Source organism: Nicotiana tabacum, chromosome 23, assembly GCF_000715075.1.
Source record: "Nicotiana tabacum cultivar K326 chromosome 23, ASM71507v2, whole genome shotgun sequence".
NCBI classification, from domain to species: domain Eukaryota; kingdom Viridiplantae; phylum Streptophyta; class Magnoliopsida; order Solanales; family Solanaceae; genus Nicotiana; species Nicotiana tabacum.
In genome coordinates, this window is record NC_134102.1 from 36,839,103 (window position 1) to 36,853,536 (window position 14,434).

At 40.7% G+C, this 14,434-nt stretch overlaps 1 long non-coding RNA gene across 1 annotated transcript; it reads left to right on the forward strand.

Moving 5' to 3' along the window:
* The first annotated feature begins 4,912 nt into the window (after positions 1-4,912).
* On the forward strand, positions 4,913-6,910 carry LOC142177471 (uncharacterized). The gene is made up of 2 exons (XR_012705923.1): positions 4,913-5,833; positions 5,914-6,910. It is a non-coding gene; the product is annotated as an uncharacterized LOC142177471 (long non-coding RNA).
* The last annotated feature ends 7,524 nt before the right edge of the window (positions 6,911-14,434 follow it).

Genomic DNA, 14,434 nt, shown 5'->3' on the forward strand with positions numbered 1-14,434 from the left:
CCAATGTGGTGGCTGATGCCTTGAGTCGCAAGGCAAAAAGTTTGGGCAGTTTAGCATATCTATTGGTAGCAGAGAGGCCATTAGCATTGGATGTTCAGGCCTTGGCCAACCAGTTTGTTAGATTGGAATGTTTTTGAGCCGAGCCGAGCCGAGCCGAGCCGAGCCGAGCTGAGTTTTGGCTTGTGTAGTTTCTCGGTCTTCTCTTTATGATCGTATTAGACAGTGTCAATATGACGACCCCTATCTGCTTGTCCTCAAGGACACAGTTCAGCACGACGATGCCAAGGAGGTCACTATTGGAGATGATGGTGTATTACTGATGCAGGGCAGGCTATTTGTACCCAATGTAGATGGCTTGCATGATTTGATTCTCTAGGAGGCTCACAGTTCGCGACACTCCATTCATCTAGGTGCTGCGAAGATGTATCAGGACTTGAGGCAACAATACTGGTGGAGAAAAATGAAGAAGGACATAGTGGAATATGTAGCTCAGTGCGTAAATTGTCAGTAGGTGAAGTATGAGCATCAACATCCAGGTGGATTGCTTTAGAAGGTAGAGATCCCAGAGTTGAAGTGAGAGCGGATTACTATGGATTTTGTTGTTGGGCTCCAACAGACTCAGAGAAAGTTCGATGCAGTTTGGGTGATTATGGATAGATTGACCAAGTCAGCTCATTTTATTCCAGTGGTGACTATCTATTCTTTTGAGCAGCTGGCTCAAATCTATATTCGTGAGATTGTGAGGCTTCATGGCGTGCCGATATCTATCATCTCTGACTGGGGTACGCAGTTCACATCGCGGTTCTCGAGGGCCGTACAACACGAATTAGGTACTCAAGTGGAGCTGAGTACAACATTTCACCCTCAGACAGATGAAACGTCTGAGCACACTATTCAGATATTGTAGGATATGCTCCGTGCGTGTGTGATGGAGTTTTGGGGTTCTTAGGATCAGTTCTTGCCGCTTGCGGAGTTTACCTACAACAACAATTATCATTCGAGCATTTAAATGGCCCCGTATGAGGCTTTGTATGGTAGGCAATGCCGGTCTCCGGTGGGTTGGTTTGAGCCGGGTAAGGCTAGGCTATTAGGTACAGACTTTGTTCAGGATGCTCTGGAAAAGGTTAAATTGATTCAGGATCGACTTCGTACAGCCAAATCCGAACAGAAGAGTTATGCGGATCGACAGGTTCGCAACATTGCATTCATGGCTGATGAGCGGGTCTTGCTCCGAGTTTTGCCCATGAAGGGTGTTATGAGGTTCGGGAAGAAGGGTAAGCTAAGCCCTAGGTATATCGGACCTTTTCAGATTCTTGAGAGGGTTGGAGAGGTGGCCTACAGACTTGCACTACCACCTAGTCTAGCTATAGTTCATCCAGCGTTCCATGTTTCTATGCTCCGGAAGTATCACGACGATCCGTCTCATGTGTTAGACTTCATCTCAGTCCATTTGGACAAGGATCTATCTTATGTTGAGGAGCCGTGGGCCATTTTGTATAGGCAGGTTCGAAAGTTGAGGTCAAGAACATTGCTTCAGTGAAGGTTCAGTGGAGGGGTAGCCAGTCGAGGAGGCAACTTGGGAGACCGAGCATGATATGCGTAGCCGTTATGCTCATATTTTCACCACTTCAGGTATGTCTCTATACTCATTTAAGGATGAGCGTTTGTTTTAAGAGGGGGAGGATGTAATGACTTGGCCGGTCATTTTGAGTGTATTAGCCCTGATCCCCTATGTATTGCCTCCTCTATTTTATATTATAGTTACATGACTCGCCGGGGTGCTTGGTTTTGGGTTTCGGGAGAGCTTCAGAGTGATATGGGACACATAGCCCCTAAACTGGAAGTTTAATTCGTAGGAGTTGACCATCGTATAACTTGTGTGAATATGACTCCGGAATAGAGTTTTGACGATTCCAATAGATCCGTAGGGTAATTTTGGTCTTATGAGCGTGTCCGGATGATGATTTGGAGGCCCGTAGGTCATTTCAGCGTTAATTGGCAAAAGTTGGAAAGTTGGAAGAATTTTAGGAAGTTTTTTCGGGAGTGGACTTTTTGATATCAGGTTCCAATTCAGATTCCCTAATATGGGTCCGTAATGTCAATTATGACTTGTATGCAAAATCTGGTGTTAATCAGAGTTGTTTCAGTATGAATCGGCGTCGGTTTCAAAATTTAGACGTTCATAGATGCTAAGCTTGAATTTGGGTTGCGATTCATTGACATTGTGTTGTTTGATGTGGTTTTCGGCCTCGATTAGGTTCGTTGGGTGTTTTAGGACTAGTTGGTATACTCAGACGGGGTCCCGGGGGACCCCGGGTGTGATTCAAATTGATATCAAAACAATTGTGGGACTTATGCATTTCTAAAACAAAACCCTAGCTTCTGGTGTCATCGTACCTTCGGAGGGTATGACCACAGGTGCGGACTCACATGTGTGTTTGAGGAAGCGTAGAAGCGGAGAAGGTAGCGCATTCCAGGGCTCGCAGGTGGGGAAAAGATTCTACAGGAGCTGCTTCGCTTCAACAATGGAGAGGATCGCAGGTGCGTATCTGAGCGCATATGCGATGCGCGAGCTGCAGGTGCGCATGCGTAGGTGCGTGTGTTTTTCTGCATAAGCGGATCCTTTAGACTTAAGTGAAGTTCGAACCTGCGATGGGTTTTCCGCAGGTGTGGAACCGCAAATCCGGCTAAAGCTTCGCAGAAGCGATTCTTCTTGGCAGAAAAAAGGAAAAATCGAGGGTTTGATTTCATTTTCATTTTGGGACTTTGAGATCTCGGATTGAGGCGAGATTTTGAGGGATTTTCAGAGGAATTTTTGGGGTAAGGATTCTTGACTAGTTTTTGATTAATTCCCATGAATCTAGTGTTAATTACACCTTTTAATTATTGTTTTGGAGTTTAAAATTGGGGAAACAGGTGTAGAAGTTCTTAGACTAAATTATTGGCTTCTGAAGGCGAAATGGGATCGTATTTGAATAATTCTTGTATGATTGGAGTCGATATCGAATGGGTGTTTATATTTTATAATTTTGGTCGGATTTCGAGACGTGGACCCGGGTCAACGTTTTGGAGCGATTTTTCAATTCCCAACTAAAATTATTATTTCATTATTTAAACTAGTTTTCTATAGTTATATTTAAAGTATTAAATTATTTTGGCTAGATTCGAGCCGTTCGGAGTTGAAAAATTGAGGGAAAGACCTTCTGATTGATTGATTAGGCGTGGTTTGAGGTAAGTGACTTGTCTAACCTTGTGTGAGCGAAATTCCCCTTAGGATTCGGTACTGTGGCGATAATTTGTGATATGTGAAGGCTGTGTACGCAAGGTGATGAGTGCGTACATGGGCTAAATGTTGAAATTCCAATTTTTGATACGTTGTTTCCTTTTCGTGCCTTAATTGAGTTACTTTATCATGTTATAGTCATCATGTTTAGCCTAATTTCACATGTCTACTTGTCTTATCTCCTATTTGCAACTTGTATCACATGTTTAGTTGAATTTACTTGCTTTTCTTGATTTCTGTATTCATTAGTTAACTGTGAAATTTTTTACTTGAAATTGCTATCCTTGAGATATCTTGCTGTTGTGATTTGTTGTTGAATTGCAAGGCCGTGGTTCTTCGAGGCAAGGTGTACATTGTGAAATATCATTTATTTAGTTGTTGTGTATTGGATTTCGTGTTATTATTGAGGTGATTGTTTGGTTGTTTGCACGAGGTTTATGCTGTGCTGTTGTTATTGTTTGCACTAGGTTTCTGCCGTGCTATTGTTATTGTTGCACGAGATTTTTGCCGTGCGGTTATTATTGTTTGCATGAGGTTTCTACCATGCCGTGGTGATTATTGATACGTATGCAGTGATATAAGGTCTGGCTGTTAAAACGCATGAGGTGAGATAAGGTGGGCTTGATACACGTGGCTAGTAGGGGAACTACTAGAAGCCATGCGGTGTGATAAGGCTGGCTAAACTGCGGGATGCTATTTTGGGAAAATGATTTTCAAAACCAAATATAAAGGCTCCCGCGCGGTGATATAAGGAAAGACTATGTGTTATTTTATGATTTTGGACTACGAGGTGGTACCTTGGGAGTGCCCATATTGATCTTCTTTATTTGCTATATTGTTTTGTTGTTGTTTCCTTAAGATGTAAAATTCTTGTTTTCCTTTCGTGTTGTATTAGCTTTCCTTGATTCCGTATTGTTATTTTCCGTAAATTCTTTATTGTTCACTTTCCTGTCATTTTTATTATATCATTATATCTCCTGTCTTGTTTCTTATTATTTCCAGTAGGGCCTTGACTTGACCTCGTCACTACTCTATCGAGGTTATGCTTGGTACTTAATTTGTACCGTTGTGGTTTACTCATACTACGCTTCTGCACATGTTTTGTGCAGATCCAGGTACATCCTATCAGCCTCAGTATTAGAGCATTGTGTGTCTTGCTTATTAGAGACGTCAAGGTACACCTGCCCGCGCCCGCAGTCCTCGGAGTCCCCTTCCATTTTGTTCTTTTCTTATTTATTTACATCTTTACAAACAGTGATGTATACGAGTGTTCAGTACTGTATCTACAGCTTTTGACTTGTACTTACACCGGTTTTTGGGAGATGTACATGTTGAGTTATAGATTTCATTTCATATAGTTGTTGATGTTTTGAGATTTAAATTATTATTCAATTATTCCGCATATTTTTTAGGCTTACCTAGTCTTAGAAACTAGGTGCCGTTATGACATCCTATGGAGGGGATTTGGGGTCGTGACATATACTTGCCTTTTCACTTTGAAGTTTAATCCCCTAATCGACTCCATACATTGGGATCTTTGCTGGCACTTCAACATCATCCGCTATCTATTGATTCTACCCGGTGTGGATTTTACCTTTAACACCTCCTCCTTTTTTATTCCTCAAAGATGTATTGGAGCAGTATGGTTATGCTTTCTAATCGGAGTATTCGAAAAGTAGTGGACACCGATGATGACCATGACAGAGGTTGGCATGATTTTTTTGTGGTTCTTTCCACCCATGATTTTACTTAGTTCGTCGAGAAGTTGTTCCCGAGAAAGTGGAGTGATAAGAGTAAGCTCGTCTATTTTCTTTTGAAACATCCTCTTTGTTTTCTGTCTTACTTATATTTCGAATTGCAACTATTCTTACCTTGCTTGGAGAGGCGCCTAACATTAACTAGTGGGTACGGAAAATTTTGTCTTGTTCCCTATGTTGGAGAGGTTTTAGAGGCATATTCCTGAGGTTTTCGGGTGGAGGGCCAAAAGTCACAGTATGTTCGTATCTATCTTACAGATCTTCTTTCGAGCTTTTCGCGATATAATTTGGGAATTTATTTGTAGTATTCCCGTGAGGAGACCTCCGACTCGGACTTTGGTGGATCTTCCTTTTAGTGATATTCAACAACTTTCAATAGCTCATTGGGGAAAGAAAGGCTCTTAGGTTGCTTCTTAGGCGAGCACTCTTGACATTTTTCCCAAAGGAATACTTGATCCAGCTTCGGGAAGAGATCTTCTTTGCCCCGAGCTATCGACCCTTTTTTATTTACGTCCAGGAGGCGGAATCCTCAACAGGTTTGGAAGGTAGTTTAATAGAAGCGGAGTTCGCCTTGGAAGTGCCTACAGATCTAGTATCATCGATTCCCATTATGGCCACAGAGGTCCTAGCATGTTGGCTTCCCCGACAACTCCAATTCCTTAATAGGCTTGATCTTCCGCGAAAACAGTTAAGTTTCACACTACACTGGAGGTTCTTGAAGAAATGGATGTGTGTGGCTGGAGGATATGCCCATTTCAACCCTCATGAATGATATGACAAGTTACACTCTTCGGTAATTCTTTTCTCACCATGCCAAACGCTACAATTCCTTCAAGTTTTAAAGCTAAAATAATTTTCCCTTTATCTATGTAGGCTCATTTGATGTCTTGACAAGTTTCAAAGAGGATTAGTCTTTAGAAGGGTGATATCTTAGAGTTAAAAGGTCTTGTAGAAGTAGGCAAGGTTGAGGTTGATAAAAAGCACTTTGAGAGGGCGGCTCATGAATCCAAGGCAGAAGATGGAGGAGGAGCTTGAGCTGATGAGGTTTGAGCTTACTTGATCTGCCAATAGGGTGTTTTAACTTGACAGAGTACATGGTGAAAAATTGTCCCTCTTGGACCAGGTCTCGTGGTAGCGTAACACGCTTACATCTCGCCTTCATAGTGAAGATGAAAAAGAGAGGTCTCTTGAGAACACAACTTGGAGCTTCTCGGGCTAAGGTGGAGAGGCTTGATCGTGAAAAAGATAAGGTTGTCTTTGACTTGAGTGATTTCGAAATTCATTCTGAGCTCATCGAGCATGCCATATTTCTAGAGTTCCGGCTCAAAATACTCAAGTGGGTTCGTGATAATGATGATCTATGACTTGATTGAGGAGGTAAAGAGGGCTAAAAAGTATGGAGAGCTGCTCAATTGGAGCTAAATTTGGACGGTACTGACAACTACTCCTCCGAGAATGATTTGGATCCTACCAAGCCGCAGGGAAACATATGTGAAAGGGGATGTTGATGTCCCCCTAACCCTTCTAGATTGCTCCTCCTTTGAGTGCTTCCTCGACATGTTTTGGTGCTCCTTTTAGTCCTTCAACTACTCTTTCTCCAACCAATGCCCGGGCAGATACACTAGAGTCTTCCTCTTCTGGTGGCCATTGATGAACCCCTATAGTAACTACTAACGAGTTTATTTTTATGCTTTTTGTTCTTTTTCTTTACGTTTTTCTTAGGAAATTTGTTTTTGGGAGGTTCCGTGAGTTTTTCGGAACACTTTGATTGCTTGATGGAAATCCCCTAAGGGTCCCGGGACGTTATTTTTTTAGTCTTCAAGCAGTGATTGACCAATTTAATCAGCTATGCATGGATACTTTTTTGTTTTTTCTTTATCTAATTCGCTGAAGCAATTGTGCGTTTCCAACAACATGAGCGGGTTTCGCCGGAATGTCGCATATAGGGATGACGTCATTACCATTTTAGATGTCAAATTGATTCATAGAACAATCCCTTAGCCTAAGATGAAGATACTTGACAAAATGAATGTGATGGTATTATCATTAATATTTAGGGGCTACGGGGCCCAAGTACATAGGTTAGACAAAAAGGGTGATCCAAACCAGATATAGCAACACATTTTTAAGGGGCGATGGCCCTGGTACATAGTTTCGCAAACACGATTTATCCCAACCCATGTTGTGGGATGGGTCCATCTTTCTTATAGCAGATGGCTTCCTGGTATATTTTTGCTCTAAATCTTCTTGCAACATTTGTTCCTAGCTCTGAACCTGCTTTTGCTGCTTTGACTCTGCTTGATGCAGTCCCCTAGTGGGCGAGTGGTGTGTGTCATTGATGGTTTGATTATCTTCTGTAGGGCGCTTGGCCTTTTGCAATTTTCTCCCTCCGGTGTTCCTATTACGGTAAATTGAAGCAAAAGGGACGAGGGATGCTCTTTTTAGATAAAAATGATGATGAAACCCTTTTCTGTCAAATTTTCTCAATCTCTTCGATCTTGTAAGATCTCTTTTTAGGTACTTCTGCGATCCGGTATAGTCCTTCCGACTTGGGTCTGAGATTTCCTACGTTAGGTTCCTGAGGTGCTGCGAATACACACAGGAGTACGTGATCCCTAGTCTTGAAGTATCTAAAGTTTGTTTTGTTTTGGTGATATTTCTTGATCTTTTGTCTGGGCGGCCATTCAGACTAGGACCAATTCTTGAAGTCCCTCGAGTAAATCTTATTATGTAGGCAATGTTTTGTCGTTGCTTTATTCTGTAGCATGAGTAAACCTTAGACTGTGTTACTCTATTTCCACCAGGATGAATGCTTTGGCACCATATACCAAGGAAAATGAGGTTTTCCCAGTGTTGGATTTCATTGTTGTTCTGTAGGCCTAAATTAGTCCGAGCAACTCACCTTGCCAATTTACCTTAGTTGCCTCTAGTCTTTTTTTAACGAATTTAGTAGGACATTGTTGGATGATTCCGCTTGTCCGTTTGCTCCAGGATGATATGGTGTGGAGGTAACCCTCTTGATCTTGAATTCTTTGAAGAATTCTGTTATTTTTCTTCTGACTAATTGAGGCCTATTATAACAGGTTATTTCCTTTGGTACCCGAATTTGCAGAAAATATACTACCATATAAAGCCTATGAATTTTTTTTCTATGGTCTGGGCAAGTGTGTTTCCTTCTATCCATTTGGAGAAATAGTTAGTAAGAACCAAGAGATATCTCAGAGCTTGTGGTAGTTGTCCCACAATATCCATCCCCTATTTCAGGAAAAGCCACAGAGCTATAACTAAATGCAAAATCTCTACACGTTGGTGTAGTTGTCGAGCAAATCGCTGGCATTTTTTGCATGTTCTTACAAAATATACTTCTTTTCGTTTCATATGGGGACAGTAGTAACCAACTGTTAATAATTTTTGAACCAAGGATATGTCCCCTAAATGATTTTTGTAGTTCCCTTCATAAACTTCTTGCATCACATAATTTGTATCCTTCGGGCCCAAACATTTGGCAAGTGGACCTTTGTAGGTTCTATGATACAAAATATTTGACACTAGACAATATCTGTCTGCCTTATTTTTGAGCTTTCAAGTGCTTTCCTTATCTTCCGGCAACATTCTAATTTGCAAGTAATTGATGATTTTACCATGCCAATCCTAAATCAGATGAGCTATGTTTACTTCATCCCGCTGTTGATATATGATGGAGTAGAATAGATTAACCGCCAATTTTTCTCCTGACACTTTAATGCTCAAGTATGACTCAATTTAGGAATTGCATCGTCCATGAGTCCCGTGCTTTGTAAGACCCATGTGCTTGATTGATCACTAGTTATGAGCCGTTTCTAATTCTATATGTTCAGTTCCTAGCTCCCTGGCTAATTCGAGACATGCAATCACAACCTTATACTCTACCACATTGATAGTTACAAAATGGTATTTTATGGCTTGTCGTACTATTTCATAGTTGGGGTTAATAAGTAAAATTCCTAGCCTGGATCCTTTGGAACTCAAAGAACCTTCAATGTATACTCTATTTTGGAAGACAAAATCACTTCTTTCTCAGCTTCCAAGAGTATATTCACGCTAAAGTCAGCAACAAAGTCGGCTAGGACTTGCGACTTGATAGAGGTGGGAGGTTGATATGTTATATCAAATGCACTTAATAGACCGCTTATTTGGCAAGCCATCCAAAACGCTTCAGTTTATGAAGAATGCGCAGTAGTGGAAAAGTGGCCGCTACGGAAATAGTGTGGCATTGAAAGTAAGGCCTTAGTTTTTGGGAGGTCATTAGAAGCACAAAAGCTAATTTTTCCAGGTGACGATACCTAGTTTCGACATCTATAAGTGCCTTGATGATATAGTAGATAAGAGATTGCGTACCTTTGTCTTCTCGTACCAACACGACACTTACAGTAGTTTCTGATATGGCCAAATATACCAATAGCTGTTCTCCCAGCTGTGGCTGAACAGGAGCGGTGGATTCAATAGGTACCTTTTCAAATCTTGCAGTTCTTGTTGACATTCGGGAGTCCACTCGAAGACTTTATTCTTCTTTAATTCTACGAAGATCTTGTGACATCTTCTCGAGAAACGAGATATAAATCGGCCAAGGGCTACTATCCATCCGTTCATCCTCATCACCTCTTTTTTGTTGCTCAATTCTTCCGGGATCTTCTCAATGTCTTTTATCTGCACGGAGTCTATTTGAGACTAAGAAATCAAAAAACTTACCTGAGCCCCCTCTGAAGCTATATTTCTTCGGGTTTTGCTTCATGTTGTATTTTTGGAAAATGGCGAATGCTTCTTTTAAGTGGTCCAAATAATTATCTGCTTCGACTGACTTTACCAGCACATCATCAATGTACAAATCTATGTATTTCCCAATATGATCCGCACACATTTGGATGACGAGCCTTTGCTATGATGTCCCGGTATTTTTGACCCAAATGGCATGATGTTGTAGCAATACGTCCCCCAACAAGTTATCAATGATGTTTTCTCCTGGTTTCTCGGGTCCATTTTTATCTTGTTTTACCTGGAGTATGCATCTGAAAACCTCAGTAGCTTGTGTCCAGCTGTCGAGTCTACGAGTTAATCAATGTTCAGTACTTGGAAAGAATCTTTAGGGCAAGCCTTGTTGATATATTTGTAGTCGACGTATACCCTCAATTTACCTTTTTTTTCTATGGAACAAATAGAACGTTTGCTAACCAATCTAGGGACTTCACCTCTCGGATGAATCCATAGTTAAGAAATTTGGCTACGTCTTCCTGCACAATTTTATTCTTCACGGATCCAATGTTTTTTTCTTTTGCTTAATGGGGTGGCAGTTAGGATTGGCGTTTAGCTTATGAGTCACTACCTCCAGCAAGATTTCTTTTATTCCTTCATTAGACCAAGAAAAACAGTCAGAGTTATAACGTAAAAATTTAATTAACTTACATTTCAGCTCAGGGTTAACCTAGAGCTAGTGTAGACCTTTCGTTCTGGCCATTGGACGAATAGGATCACTTCCTCCAATTCTTCGATGGTTGAATCGACAACGGTGGTTTTCTTTGGTTTGGCGATTCGATCCCCGAGGAATGATTCGCCTTGCACTGGGGCAGGTGGATATAGTTGCTATTTATTTATCTCCCCTTTGGGAAGGGTACCAGTGGCTGCGATTGAATTAACTTCCTGGGGTATTCTTTATTCTCCTCGAATTTCTCTGACCCCCAAGTGAAGAGAATTTTATTACTTGGTGCAAGGTTGATGGTACTGCATCCATGTCATGTATCCATGGTCTTCCTAGGATGGCGTTGTCGGCTCATTTCACTGGAGTTATTGAATCTGGAGAGTAGTAGTATTTTTGGTACGATCTGATCGCCAAGCTGCATCTCCGTGATCACTCGCATTTGAATGATGTTGGTGGAGCTACCTGGGTCAACTAAAACATGTCTAACATTAATATCAACAACACGTAAAGTAATTACCAATTCGTTGTTATTTGGCATGAGCAATCCATCTGCGTCCTCGTCACTGAATTTTAATTTTTCCTCAGCCATGGTCTATCGAGTATGCTTCTCACGGGTAATGAAAATATTTGAGAGCTTCTTCAAGGTGGTATACATGAGATCGTTCACCGCTTTGCCTCCAAATATGACATTAATCACACGCTTTAGAGATGTAGTCGTTCCTCCTTTCTTCGGTTCTTCATGTGTGATTGCTTCTCGTTTTTGCTGAAGAGCTTAAGTGAGGTACCCCTACTTGAGGAGACTTTTTACTTTGTTTTGTAGGACCATGTAGTCAGTAGTTTTGTGTCCATGGTCATTATGGAACTTGCACTAGAATTCCTGGGTACATTTATTTGGGTCTGTTCTCATCTCCTTTAGCCACCTCACTTTGTCTTCGATCTCTCTGAGTACTGCCACTAACTTGGTGGTGCTGACATTGAAGTTGTAATTGACCAACTTTGGCCAAAGATGAAAGCCACTGATATTTTGATGCTTTTGGTTCTTTTTCTGCCCGATCATTATGAGTAGCTAGATTTTATCTAGGGTTGTGACCCAACGCTAGTGTATAAAACTTATGGGTATTTAATATTAATACTTATTATTGATTGAGTGTAAGTTATTTAGCCTTGTTTATGCTTTATATCTAGAATTAATGGTTGCAAATATTAATTCATGCCTATTTGACTTAGTTCTTACTTGAGAATGGGAACCTAGCCTAGGAAAACTTGGCTAACAAGAAATTAAACTAGCTGAAGTTTTGATTAGTTTGATTAAAGGATTTGAACTAGAGATAGGGATAATCCCACTTGGACTCATATCAATTGTTTAGATTGCTACCCATTTGGTCTTGAGAAAGCCAATTTGGGCATAATCACTCTTTGATCGAGAGTATTGAGTGGGTACTTGAGCATTGAGAGTCATAGCACACTCTGATCTACCAAACAAGTGTAGATTTATTCTACCCATTTGGTTTACACCTAGGTGAAGATTACATCCCTAGGATTTTCCCTTATTTGATAAATATACTAAAAACATTCCACTCACTCTTTGCTTACTAGTTAGTTCAAATTGTTAGAAGTTAATTTAGATAAGAATTACCCATACTTTTTGGAAAGTTAAGTTTAGTTGTTTCGAGTTCTTTTCTTATGTGCTTACCTTAGAATCAACTTAAACTCCCTATGGATTCGACCCCGACTCGTGTTGGGATTTATAATTGCAATGACCATTTCATACTCTTTAATTGGGTGTGAATTGGACGTGATCAAATTTTAGCACCATTGCCGGGGAGTTTCACGATGTTAGCTATATACTTGAATTTTTTTCTTGAAATATTTTCTTTTGCTTTCGTGATTCTAATTTGTTGAAGTGATTGTAGGTTCCAGATGGCGAACAATGAACTTGAAAACTTGCCATTGGGAGAGGTGGATGGCGAAGAAAAGAAACTTGATGAACTTCCTCAAGCTCCACAACAAAGCCGTCGAGGTCGTGCTAAACAAGACAATGTGCCTCCACCTCCCCCACTTTCACCACCACTATCACAACCACAAGCGGTGCAACATCGAATTTTGACTAATGTAGGTTATGCAAGAGACATAGTCCCCCCCCACCCCCAAATTAGGATGGAAAACTTTCAAATTACCAATGTGATGTTCACTTTGCTCGAGCAAAGAGATTATTTCACTAGGGCGCCGAGTCAAAATGCTTACAAGCATTTGAAAGCTTTTGTGCATACGTGTTGGGGGAGAAAACAAATAAATTTTTTGGATGATGCTTTGCGGTTAATGCTTTTTACCTTCTCACTAAGGGGTAAGGCTTTGGATTGGTTGGAACGCTTGCCTAATCATTCTATCCATACTTGGGATGAATTGGAGGCAAAGTTTATTTCAAATATTTTCTCCCTCGGACACATAGATACTCTACGGGATGATATATTGGCTTTCAAGCAAGAGTCCAATGAACCTTCGCATGAAATTTGGGAGTGATATTGGTCAATGGTGAAGGTGTGCCCGAAAAATGATATGACCAGCAACATGATCCAATAAACTTTCTACCGTGGTATTAATACTATGAACCAATGTGTGGTCAATCAATTGGACGGAGGAACTTTATGACAACACCTTATGTGGAGGCATATGAGATTCTTGATGAGATGGCGGAAACTTCTTCGGCTTGGCAATCCTGAGCTAATATTCCCCAAGATGATCCCAAGATGATTCGTCTTCGTAAAGAGTTGCAAGACCATAGGCAAGCTATATGCCAAATTGACCACAACCACGACTCAACTTGCTAAGGCCCAAATTCATCAAACTCAAGCTCCTAAGCAAGTTCATGATATGGAGGGAGTAAATGTCTTGGCCAATAAGAGGAGGACTAAATGTCCACAATTTCATTCCTGAGTGGGGAATATGCACAAGATGATTGTAGCTATGACCAAGACGAATCTTATCAAGAGCCAGGAGAAGAGGTATAATTTGTGAAAATTTACCAAGGGCAATTGAGCAATTTTCATGGCTCCAATCAAAATCACTGGTGTTCTCAAAATAACCATGGAAATTGGGGTTCTAAAAATCAAGGGAATTGGCATAACGACAATAACAACCAATGGAATTGGGAAGGAAACAATCAAGAAAATTGGAAAAAAAATAACAATCATGCAAATCGAGGTTCGGGTTTTCAAAGGCCCCCAATGTTCCAACAACGAAGGAACCCACCTCTATATCCTTCCAATGGTTCATGTTCTTCAAATAACGAAATGGCCCATATTGAGAACATGTTGAAGCAAATGATGGAAACGAATGTAGATTTGGATTCCCAACTTGCCTTACATACCACATCAATTTGTAATCTTGAAGTTCAAATGAGGCAAATCTCTCAAGCTCTTATACTCGTTCTAAGGGTGCATTACTAAGTGAGATGGTAGCAAACCCAAAGGATGGTAATAACACGAGGAATGCTATGGCGATTATCACAAGAAATGGAAGAGGCAGGAATTCACCCACCTCAAATGAAAGGCAACTTGTGGATCCAAGTTATCCAAGAGGAGGAAATCCCACGTAATATTGTTCAAGTACATGATAAGATTCAGATTGATATTGATTATAGTGTGGAGGAAACCCAAGAAGAGGTGAGCCCATCTAGAGAATACATTATTAACATACCAGAATCGGTAATGCAAAAGGATAAGGCACCCTTTCCAAATGCCTCCACCTCCTTATCCTTAAAGACTTGTTAAGCAAAATGGAGAAAATCAATTTAAGAAGTTTATTCAAATAATGAAAGGTCTCTCTATCAATGTGCCATAGGTATAAGTTTTGGAACAAATGCCCAATTATGCCAAGTTTATGAAAGATCTTGTGACTAAGAAGAGGTCGATGGATTTTGAAACTATCAAGGTCACTCATGAA